The 12,244-nt window shown below is 41.9% G+C and overlaps 1 protein-coding gene across 1 annotated transcript in view; it reads left to right on the top strand.

Moving 5' to 3' along the window:
• SKAP1 (src kinase associated phosphoprotein 1) overlaps window positions 1-12,244 on the top strand; it is a 385,397-nt gene that overhangs the window by 203,065 nt on the left and 170,088 nt on the right. The gene's annotated exons all lie outside the window — the stretch shown is intronic.

Raw genomic sequence — 12,244 nt, 5'->3', positions numbered from 1 at the left:
CTCTGAGGAATACTCTTAATGGGCTCCGTAAATTTGGTTGAATCAGGGTCAGCCCCATGCATTAAGCTCTTTAATAGCAGGAAAAGATTATACCATAAAACTGTGCACTTGGAGAATTATCTTTCTTTCCTTCATCCAGTGGCTTTACAGGAGGCAAGCTGGGTTTTGAATAACCTCATTTTTACATGTTGGGGGAGTGGGGGGGGGGCAGGACCAAAGCTTGGAGCCTAGGGGCAAGGAAGACAACAGAAGATTTCTTAGGGTCAGGGGGCTATCAAAACGGGGACAGGCTTCCAGCAAGATTATTATTATTATTATTGTCCTAGGATAAAAATGAAAATATAACCTCATTCCAGTCTTCACAAGCACTTAAGTAACGAAAGAAACTGTTACATTTTGTTTCTGAAATGGGCCTTGTCACTTGTCTGTTTCATTTCATTTTATTGGATTCTTTCTTGACAAAATAATGATTTGTCAGGGTCTCTTCCCACCACACACAATTTGTTTCTTTTGTTGTTATTCTTTTCTCTCCATAGTGGCTTATGTAGACTTCTGTTTTTGATCCACTTGGACTGTTAGCTGCTGGACCAGTTCTACACATTTGTTGCCTGCTTTATGGAGTGAGGAAACTCATTAGTTTCTACCTCTTTAGACAGGAGCCATTGCACCCTGTGTTCTGTGCCCCACCCTCCTACTTGTGCTTACACTCAAGTAGGTTCCCTGCAGATGAAGGACCTAAAGGAGCAGGATATTGTATGGTAGGCCTTTAAGCACTGAGTTTTGTCTAATAAGGAAGGTCAAAAGTGTTGTGGACACCTTCCCTAAAGGAAGTAGGCATGGTCAAATCAGTTTGTGTCCAATCTGTGTCACTTTAGCATGTGTTCAACCATATATCTGTTCCATCTCAGTTCTGCATTAATCTATGATTTAAAACACACACACACACACAGAGAGAGAGAGAGAGAGAGAGAGAGAGAGAGAGAGAATTTGCATTTAAATAAACTGTTAAAAACATTTTCTCTCAAAATACCTGTAACAGAATTTATTTATTTTTGCTTCTTTAAGCTGTGTTGAAATATTTGGGAAGTGCAAAAAGTGGGAGTAAATTAGTTTCAATCTGCACATTAGTCTGGGAGTTGCAGATCAGGTCAGTTTGCATTGGAAAGATCAAATGCACATGCTACTTCAGCTCCAGGGCCCTTCATATCCTTTTAGGTTCCTTACATCTCCTCTAGCTGAAGTCATTTGGGCCTACTGTAGTTAGGTCTGTGCCTCCCAAAATACAGTTGCCAGATACTCCAGTTGCCAGATATAGATCTTTTCATCTCCAAATACAGGGAGTGCCCCCTTGTCTTCTGACCATTACCTGCTATGGCAAGGCAAGAAGGTCTCCAAGTAGGCATCAGGTCTTTGGGGGCAAACAGACAGTAGCAACCTCAACTGCTCTGTTTCCTGCTGCATGAGGAGATTTTAAAGTTCTAGATCTAGAGTAAGCGGTCATAATTTTATTCCAGCAAGGTCATGAGCCACACTTCAGGAAATGCTGGAACTTGACTGGTTATCTACCAAATGCATAAGAAGACAAAGTTATGTGCCATCGTAAGGCTTCCCTATGTTCCTTAGCCCTTCCAAATACTTCCCAGTCAACAAATTCTTGTCAATTCATTCCAATTGCAGGTAGATTTTTTTTCCCAAAAGAACCACAGGAAGATTTGCTTTGTAAATTGATTGACTGACTTGATGGGGGAAGGCAGAGGCAATTGCAAATCTTCCTTTTACTTCCCTCAGCATCTCTGCCCCTGTAGCCTTTCGCTATTTCCCAGCCTCACTTGGAATTGGCTTTTCTCTCACACACACTTTCTTTCCATGTCAGAAAGGGAAAAAAAGGCTGATTAGGATATGAAACAACAAAGAAAGAGAACACTGAAGTGTGAAAGGGAGCTGCTGCAGGGAAGGAAGATAAATCTGGAGTAGATTTCTTTGGGAGAGAGGAAAAGACTATGGCAGGAGCCACACTACTGCTTTATAGCGGTTTTGAAGTGCACTGACATCTGTTGGGGCCCATGACACATCTACACCAAGCAGGATATAGCACTATGAAAGCAGTATATGGTCTGTGTCATGGGCCCCCACAGTTGTCGGTGCACTTCAATACTGCTATAAAGCAGTAGTGTAGCTCCTGCCTTTTATATTCCGCTATCATAGTGGAATATCCTGCTTGGTGTAGATGAGCCCTATGTCTCCTAGCCTTTCAAACTCTCTTTATGAAAACAGGTGGTTGCTGTGCTATGCTGGGGTTTGCCAGGGAAATGGAGGTAATGCTTGATTTTTAGAAAAAGTCCTGCAGGGTACTAAGCCTTATAAGGAACCATGTCATCTGCTCTCGTAGACTCTGAGCAGCACTAATTAAACAAACCCTCCCAGGCCCAAACAATCTGTGACTGTGTGTGTGGAATCCAATGGCTTGGTTATTGTGGAGATGGTGTATCTTTAAGAGAGCAAGGATTAGATCCAGCTGGAGGCTGGGCAATCTATAAGGGGAAATTGGGGATAGCTTTGAGAAGGCTTAGTCAGGCATACGGCTATGCTGCCGGCCTTGCAAGGCATACTTTAAATAAAGAACTTATATTTATACTTTTACCTTGCCTCTTTTTGGATACAACATTTTGGCGACGAAGAATGGCTTTTTTATCATTGAACCCACCAGTACCTTTTCTTCAGAGTCCAGGTGAGCCTCCAATTGCGTTCCCTGCCTGGATTCGGATGTTTGAAAATTACTTGTTGGCAGTCAGCGATAAGGAGCTTCCTCAAGCAAGAAAATGTGCGTTGCTTACTCATTGCTTGGGAGTTGAAAGACAACGAATATTTTACAATCTTCCACTTGCTGATGATAAATATGAGACTGCATGTATTGCTTTAAAGAACTTTTTTGTGCCAAAAGCGAATGTGGTAGCTAACCTATCCAGGAATGGGTGTAGTTGGCACTACAACTGAAGTTGATTATGGACACTCTGGGCCATTGAGGCCCTTTGGACCTCCAGTGACAATGGTGGAGCCAGGAGCACCCAAAGTTTCTGGGTCCATTGGACCCCTCATTCTGTACTTCCTCTACAACAGTGGTTCTCAACCTTTCTAATGCCGCGACCCTTTAATACAGTTCCTCATGTTGTGGTGACCCCCAACCATAAAATTATTTTCGTTGCTACTTCATAACTGTAATTTTGCTACTGTTATGAATCGTAATGTAAATAACTGATATGCAGGATGTATTTTCATTGTTACAAATTGAACATAATTAAAGCATAGTGATTAATCACAAAAACAATATGTAATTATATATTGTGAAATATTTATTTCTAATTACAAATAAATGACCATCGGAAATATGTGTTTTCCGATGGTCTTAGGCGACCCCTGTGAAAGGGTTGTTCGACCCCCAAAGGGGTCGCGATCCACAGGTTGAGAACCGCTGCTCTACAAGATACTATGGTATCCTGGAGGACTGCCTTTATGCTGTATTTCCAAGTTTAACCAACTGCTACCATTGCAGTAAAGTACTAGCAGTATGGCTGCTCTCTGGGCTCACCTCAACTACAATGCCTCACTTTGAGGTAAGGCTCCTTCCTCAAAACATGGCATTAAGGGGCAAGATGACCCTGGAAATCCATGGAGTTCTGCTGCCACTAATGTAGCAGCAAAAATACTATAAAAGGCAAGCCATGAAGGAGAGAAGAAGGAAGATGGGAGGAGGGCAAGGAGGAGGCCTGCCCTGCCTCAGGCAGTGCAATGACTTGTGCCATCCCTGCCTTCTGCCTTCCTCAGGAACAGGAATTCATGGTAAGTAAAAAAATCCTGTTTTCTCTTTCTGTCAAATTGTTGCTTGTCCTAGCACTGAACTTAGCAGCAGTTTCCACAAATATTTACACTGTTAATATTGCTAGGTGCCAAAGAGCTCAGGAGAACAACGTTGTTGAAAAATCCCAGAAAGGAAAGTCTATCGCACCTGTAATTTCCCCCCAGTTGCCATGGTGATAATCTGTTCTGTGTAATAGTTATTGGGTGAGGAGAGAGGACGAACAATAACATTGCCAACTGGCGATAGCCAAATTTCTGGGCAAAAGAAGCTGGATTCCATGCACACAAAGATAGAGATGGGTGAGCCTCATAGATTCTGGTCAAGAAAATAATTTGGATTTACTAGATTATTATATCTGGTTTATTTAATTACGTTTCTGACCAGGGTCTTCTTGCACCAGTCCTGGTGTGTTAGCACTGATCACTGATGTCATTGGTCCATGTTGGCATACTAGACCTTAACACAATCCAAGTGAGATCCAGCTCACTGATGTGACTTGGCTGGTCTCAGATCTGAAATATATTATTATTATTATTATTATTATTTATTTATATAGCACCATCAATGTACATGGTGCTGTACAGAGTAAAACAGTAAATAGCAAGACTCTGCCGCATAGGCTTACAATCTAATAAAATCATAGTAAATGGAGTAATAATGGAAGAAGATGCTTTGAGCCTGTGCAGAATTCCTATTACTTTCTACTGTGTAAGAATAACATTTAGCATGTGTATAGTACAATTGGGACCTGCAACAAAATGTTTCACTATAGCGTGTCCCCATTTGTTGTTCCAGTCATCTGTGTCCGCCTCCACAACAATCCATCCCCTGTCCTGATACTCTGTTTTTTTCCTCCAACAGCCAACATTCTGTAACCACTGAAACACACTCAGTTTTGATTGGGTTGTTTTGAGGGCTTCCCCCTAACCCCTTTTAGAGCTTCCCCCCACCATAAATATTGTTTATACTTAAGCAAACCCGGGGTTCCCCAACTCTACATAAGTAGTGGCACACACCTCTGAACTTTGGAAGTAGAGGGAATTATTTTAAGAGCTCTAAACACTTTGGAATAGGGACTTTCAGACTGGCTTGATCCCTGGCAAGTCTCCTCCTCCTTTTCCTTCTTCAGGCACTCAAAGCAGTGGGCATTAGGTGTGATTGAGCATGTGACTCAAATGGCCTCAGTGGCATCACCGCTCCACAAATGGAGGAAAAAGGAAAACATACACGCGGGCTTTCTTTCAGAGCGGTAAACTCAGCAGGCCAAGCCTTCTATCAAGCCTGTAATAGCTTCAAGGTGGGAGAAGGGAAAGAGATAAAAAATGGCGAGTGTTTAAATTGTTAATGGGTTTCATGTTCTTGTCACTGTCGAAGGTTTGTTCCCCTTTTATAAACTCATAGTTTTCGGCTGACATTGCCTTTATGTGAGCTATCAGCCAGGCGGTGATGGTGTTCCCGTGTTAGACCGTTACTGCCGGATTGTATTTGCAGTAAAGGAGGAGAATGGATGCCGTAAATCCTATGAGTGGAGATTTAGGGTCCTGCTAAGCTGCAGTTTTAGACCCATGTTCTAAAGAAGTCCATTCTCCTTCCAGTAGAATTACACCCCTCAGAACATTTCTTCTCCCATCACTGATCAACAATATCCATGGGAGCAGGTGATTTTTTTCTCTCTCCAAAGGCACTTTATACAGTTAATTCAGTTTAAAGGAGCTAAACAGAGTTATGGTGGGTAGGCCTTTTCCTCATGCTGGAAGCACAGGCTTAGCTACAGTGTACTGTTCAATCCCTACCTTTTTAAATGCAAAAATGTTTTGTTTTTTCCATGTCGAAAAGATACAATAATCAGGAAGCAAAGTAATACATTCAAAGCACCAGGAAGTTAACTAAATTCAGTTGCCTTGGATCAGTGCTTAACTGGAGAACGCAGTTGAGCCTCAATTTAGCAATCTTTTTTTACCCAGGGAGAAAGTCTATGAAACTTATTGAGTCTCTACACTAAAAAAAAAAGTATTATCAAATTATATTAATCTTTTTTTTAATATTGCAGCCATTGAACTTAATTGCGTAAAATACTACTACTACTACTACTACTAATAATAATAATAATAATACGGATTTCAGAAAAAGGTATTCATTGTACTAAGTTGAGGACTAGCCACTTTTCAAGTATGCATACAACAAAGTTGGTTACAAATGCACATCAATTTAAAAATAACCCTGTCCAATAACTTTACATAGGAGCCCTAATCTAGAGCATTGTAGCAGCAGTTGCAGGGAATACATGTATACCCTACCAGTGGGATCCTTTTGTACTCCAAGGTTGTGTATCAGAGCCTCAAGCAGATAGCCTCATTATGTCCCTAGGATTCATAGAATCATAGAATCATACAATCATAGAATAGCAGAGTTGGAAGGGGCCTACAAGGCCATCGAGTCCAACCCTCTGCTCAATGCAGGAATCCACCCTAAAGCATCCCTGACAGATGGTTGTCCAGCTGCCTCTTGAATGCCTCTAGTGTGGGAGAGTCCACAACCTCCCTAGGTAACTGATTCCACCGTTGCACTGCTCTAACAGTTAGGAAGTTTTTCCTGATGTCCAGCCGGAATCTGGCTTCCTTTAACTTGAGCCCGTTATTCTATGTCCTGCACTCTGGGAGGATCGAGAAGAGATCCTGGCCCTCCTCTGTGTGACAACCTTTTAAGTATTTGAAGAGTGCTATCATGTCTCCCCTCAATCTTCTCTTCTCCAGGCTAAACATGCCCAGTTCTTTCAGTCTCTCTTCATAGGGCTTTGTTTCTAGACCTCTGGTCATCCTGGTTGCCCTCTTCTGAACACGCTCCAGCTTGTCTGCGTCCTTCTTGAATTGTAGAGGCCAGAACTGGACACAATACTCTAGATGAGGCCTAACCAGGGCCGAATAGAGAGGAACCAGTACCTCACGTGATTTGGAAGCTATACTTCTATTAACGCAGCCCAAAATAGCATTTGCCTTTCTTGCAGCCATATCGCACTGTTGGCTCATATTCAGCTTGTGATCTACAACAATTCCAAGATCTTTCTCGTTTGTAGTATTGCTGAGCCAAGAGTCCCCCATCTTGTAACTGTGCATTTGGTTTCTATTCCCTAAATGTAGAACTTGGCATTTATCCCTATTAAATTTCATTCTGTTGTTTTCAGCCCAGCACTCCAGCCTATCAAGATCACTTTGAAGTTTGTTTCTGTCTTCCAGGGTATTAGCTATTCCACCCAATTTTGTGTCATCTGCAAATTTGATCAGCGTTCCCTGCACCTCCTCGTCCAAATCATTAATAAAAATGTTGAAGAGCACTGGGCCCAGGACTGAGCCCTGCGGCACCCCACTCGTTGCCTCTCCCCAGTTTGAGAAGGTTCCATTGATAAGTACTCTTTGAATCCGATTCTGTAGCCAGCTGTGGATCCACCTAATAGTTGTTCCATCTAGCCCACTTTTAGCTAGTTTGTTAATCAGAATGTCATGTGGTATTTTGTCAAAAGCTTTGCTGAAGTCAAGATATATGACGTTCACAGCATTCCCACAGTCTACAAGGGAGGTTATCCTATCAAAAAATGAGATCAAATTAGTCTGACAGGATTTGTTCCTGACAAATCCATGTTGGCTTCTAGTAATCACTGCATTGATTTCAAGGTGTTTACAGATTAACTTCTTTATAATCTGCCCCAGAATTTTCCCAGGGATGGATGTCAGACTGATTGGTCTGTAGTTCCCAGGTTCCTCCTTTTTGCCCTTTTTGAAGATAGGGACAACGTTAGCCCTCCTCCAGTCGTCCGGCACCTCACCCATCTTCCATGATTTTGCAAAGATAATAGACAAAGGTTCTGAGAGTTCTTCTGCTAGCTCCTTCATTACTCTTGGATGCAGTTCATCGGGCCCTGGAGATTTAAACTCATTCAAGGAAATTAGGTGTTCTTTGACCATTTGTTTATCAATCTCAAACTGCAATCCTGCCCCCTCAACTTCTGCTTCACTTTTTCCAGGGGGGTCATAGACCCGCTTTTGGGAGAAGACCGAGGCAAAGTAGGAATTGAGCATTTCAGCCTTTTCTTTGTCGTCTGTTATCAATTTGCCTTCCTCATTAAGCAGTTGAACCACCATTTCTTTCCTCTGTCTTTTACTACTCACGTATCTGAAGAAAGCCTTTTTATTGCTTTTAGCATCCCTCGCTAATCTCCCGTAACTGTCACTTTATCCACTAAGTCATCCCTATTGGTCAATAACAAGTCAAGGATTGCCGACCCTCTAGTTCCTTCCACCACTTTCTGTAGGAGAAAGTTATCACCCATACATGTCAGGAATTTCTTGGAAGGGCCACTATTGGCAGTAATGATCTCCCAACAGATATCAGGGTAATTGAAGTCCCCCATCACTACTACATTACACTTCCTTGAAACACTGGCAATTTGTTTCTCAAAAGTTTCGTCCTCATCTTCTCCTTGATTGGGTGGTCGGTAGTAGACTCCGATTATCATATTCTTTTTATTCCTAGCCCCATTTATTTTAATCCAGACGCTCTTGACGGGGCTCCCAGTCTCATCAGCTTCTGTGGACTGTGGTTATTATGTATAGCAAAAAAACTTTGTGGGTTTGGCTTGACAAATGCTTGTCTGAAGAACGTTGTAATATGCTTCTAAGGGTGCTTCCAGACAACAGAAAAAGCAGGAAAGGTTTTTGATAACACTATGCAAGTGCTGGCCTGTTTTGTGCAATATGTTGTTCCCACACAATGGATTGCCTTCTTCAGAAGTCCTGGGGAACCCTCAATCTCCCATTATTAATTGGAGTATCCACAACCACTGCTATGGGGTAACATCAACTGTTTCCCCCCAAAATGTAACACACTTAGGCGTAAACTCACTTTTCACCAGCTTTCACTCATCAGTGGGTTGTGTAAATTCCTAAGTATTCCAAGTGCATGTTCAGAAGCAAAAGTTGTAACCCAGCCTTTCTCAGTGACGAAAACAACCCTTTCATTATTTTAGTTGCTTCCATTCATCAGTAGATCACATCCTGAATAATTAGAGAGACTTTTTTTGTTATTGTTGTTCTTAAAATATCAAAAAATATCCAAAGAAACTAAGACCACATATAGGCTGCTTTGAATATCCCACCTGTCAGGGCTCCTGCATGCAAAACAATATTTCTTATACATACAACACAATTGTGCACATCCCACATGTAGTGGAATCATATAAGACTCAGAAATATGTATCTCTTTCACTTCTTCTTCATGTGTTGGGAAGCCAGGGGGGTGCCTATGTCTTCCCAACGTGTATAATAAATAGGGAAATGGGTGTGTATTTATCACACATAATAAGAACAATTCCTGACACTGAATTGACTTGCATGTATGAAATTTTATCTCCACCCTCTGAGAAGGTGTGGAACAGCTCCCAATTTCAGCTTTATAGAATGCCTGAAGCTGCTCCCCCTCCCTATACGTCCTCTTGTCAGCTGTGTCCCAAATATATGTAATTTCTGCAACAACACAACAAGCTATTTTGTTGCCCATTTAGTCATTTGCTGTGGACAACCTTCTCCCCAAGCTGTCAACCTCTGAGCCTAGGGCCTGGTGTTTAAGAGAGCTAATTTTCATAATTACACTCCTCTCTCTTTCCCACCCCCCACCCAACCACCCGTGTGTACGTACAGAAGGGCTTGCTCTCCAGGGACCCATCACTCCCTTTGCCTGAAGAAACAGCCAAAGTTCATCTTGGGGTCGCAGTTAGATTCTACTTCCTGTTTAGGAAGCTTGGTGTGCGCACCCAGCTGAGGAGTTGTGTTGGCAACAAAAGGGAGTCATTTGTTGAGGCAGCTTTTTACGGCTATGGCCATGTCATCACCCAAGGTCAGGGTTTTAGTGGGTGTGGTGGATACAAGAATTGCTTGCACCTCTGCCCACCAAAACACAGTGTGTAAAACGCTGGTGTATGGAATTCCACCATGCTCAAACGTGTAGAGGGCTGAACCAAGGCGTTTTGGTACCTGAAGTAGACATCTGGCATCTATCTCCCTCCTCCCATTCCCTGCTTTCCAAGTAATCAAAATGCTTAACTATTTATATTCAAATAAATAAAACTGAAAGGACCCCAGATGCACACATCTTGCCTGAATAAGGTAATGTTACATCCCTTCTGTAGAGTCAATGTACTGCACTAGCTAGACTAGCTTCGGCTTGGGTTTGGGTAATGTCATGTTTAAATCCTTGTTCAATTATGATGCTCAGTGCATGACCTCAGACACATAAGTATCTCTGTATCCAAAGCTACCTTATAGGTTGGGAGGATAAAACTCCCACTCTGAGCCTATTATGGTAATATAAATCATTTCCTTTGCTATCACTTTAAGAAAAAGGATTATGGACAACTGGGATTGACCCATTAATGCTGTCTCTTGTGCTCTTGTTACTGGGCTGTAAGAAAAGCCTATAGCACCATCTACTGGTGGAGGTACAATACTGCCCATCTTAGACATCTTGGCACATGTACAAGGAGAGGCCTCAAAGCCTTTTTATATCCTCAAAGCTTTCAGTATTTACTGCTGCTTTGCCCTTTCAAAAGATCCAGTCTCTCATTGTATGACAAGCAAAGGCACATAATGTTCTTTAGTACTTTGGGTTATTTTACCTGCAACAATTGTCAGAGGAAAATCAGTAGCATTGTCCTCTTCGTGCGATAGGCGAGGAGCAGGAACAAGGGAGGGTGTGTGGAATACCTCAAAGTATTGAGAAACCTTGGCCCTGACCCAGAGATGTGATCAACAGAAGCAGCAGGCTACATGCACAATACTATGCTTTTGGATTAACAGTTGCTAGTATGAAACGATAGTCACTGATGGTGCAAGGGTATCACTGTGGGGTAAATTATGCGGTAATTCCACATATGTGGTACTGCACCACTATGTACAGTTTATTTTGCACACTTAGTAAAACCTCCTTTAAAAATTGGTTTCTGGGTGTGGAGTATTCACTGGGTTGGGGGTGACCTGAATTCCTTCCCATTATAAGGAAGTTAAGAAATCCAAATCAATAGAGCCCTTATCTGAAGAGTGATTATACCTCAATAGTACAACACCTGCTTTGCATGCAGAAGGTCTCAGGTTCAACTTCTAGCATCTCCAGCTAAAAGGATCAGATAGCAAGTGACGGGAAAGACATGTAGATAGCCACTACCCATTAGAGTAAGCAATACAAGGTTAAATGGACCTGACCTGTATCAAGCAATTTCCTGTGTTACCGGACGATCCCTTCAGTTGTCAAACCAGTGGAAAGACTATTGTGTATAAGCTATAATATCTGTAGCAATTGATATCCCGGTTGGGCAAGAAGCAGATGGAAGCCTTGAGAAGATTCACACCATCCACTAAAGAGTCTTCTGTGCATCATCTCTTTTAGTTGATCCTGTCCTGGGTCAGGGGGTGGATCAGCTGATCTGTTGCTTCTCTTCCAAGACCATGAGCTGATCCTTGGGTTGGGGGGTGCACATAATTCCCCTCTAGAATATTTCTAAAATTCTGGGCAGGTACTTCATCCTGGATTATCTGCAAGCAGGCAAAGCATTGCTTCCCATTGTAAATAATTTTTATTTTATTTTATTTTTTGTCCCATTGCGATTTTGCAGTTTTTTAAAAAAATGATTCATCCTCCCAGAAGGGAGACTAGCAGACTATACTGAAGTGCATATGACTGTTGCAAAGAACCTATTAAGTAAAGAAATTAAATGGCAAACTACATGTTACATGGTAATGTGTGTAACAGTTCCACAACACCTTTTTGGAAAAAATAAAGCATCTTCAGAAGGGACGATTAAAATAAAGATGCAGTGGGAAGAGGGAGGGATTGCTTAACTACTTCCTTGGTTAGCACTTCCTCTCTCCAAATAGCACCCATAGGCAGCTTTTCTCCCCATAGAGTTCCGAATATGTATTTGCATGTGTTGAACTTCATAGGAAGCAGCTAGGAGGGAGCAATTTGGAGAAAAGAAGCTGCAGGCAGGGAAAGGATCAAGCACTTTCCCTCCCGCTCCCCACTTCTCTACTCCAAATCCCCCAAAGCCGTTTTTCTTTTTTCTTTTTCTTTTCTTTTTTTAAAAAAAGGTAAAGAAAGAAATGGCATCAGCGTAATCTTCCTACCTTTGTATATCACATACTTAGCCCTTTAGTAACACATTTTCTTTCCCTCTTCCCACAATAGTTTTCCTCCCAGAATATTTTGGAACTTTTTTAAAAAATATATTTTATCTTTAATAGGGTGGAAAATGAATACATACACAGCTCCTTTAAAGAACTTTGCACAAGGGTTTCCGTCCCACTCCCAGCATTGTCCCACCATTCTAAAATCCATGTTCTTATT

This window comes from Elgaria multicarinata, chromosome 11 (genome assembly GCF_023053635.1).
Source record: "Elgaria multicarinata webbii isolate HBS135686 ecotype San Diego chromosome 11, rElgMul1.1.pri, whole genome shotgun sequence".
Classification (NCBI taxonomy): Eukaryota; Metazoa; Chordata; class Lepidosauria; order Squamata; family Anguidae; genus Elgaria; species Elgaria multicarinata.
This window is presented reverse-complemented; position numbering and strand designations above follow the sequence as displayed.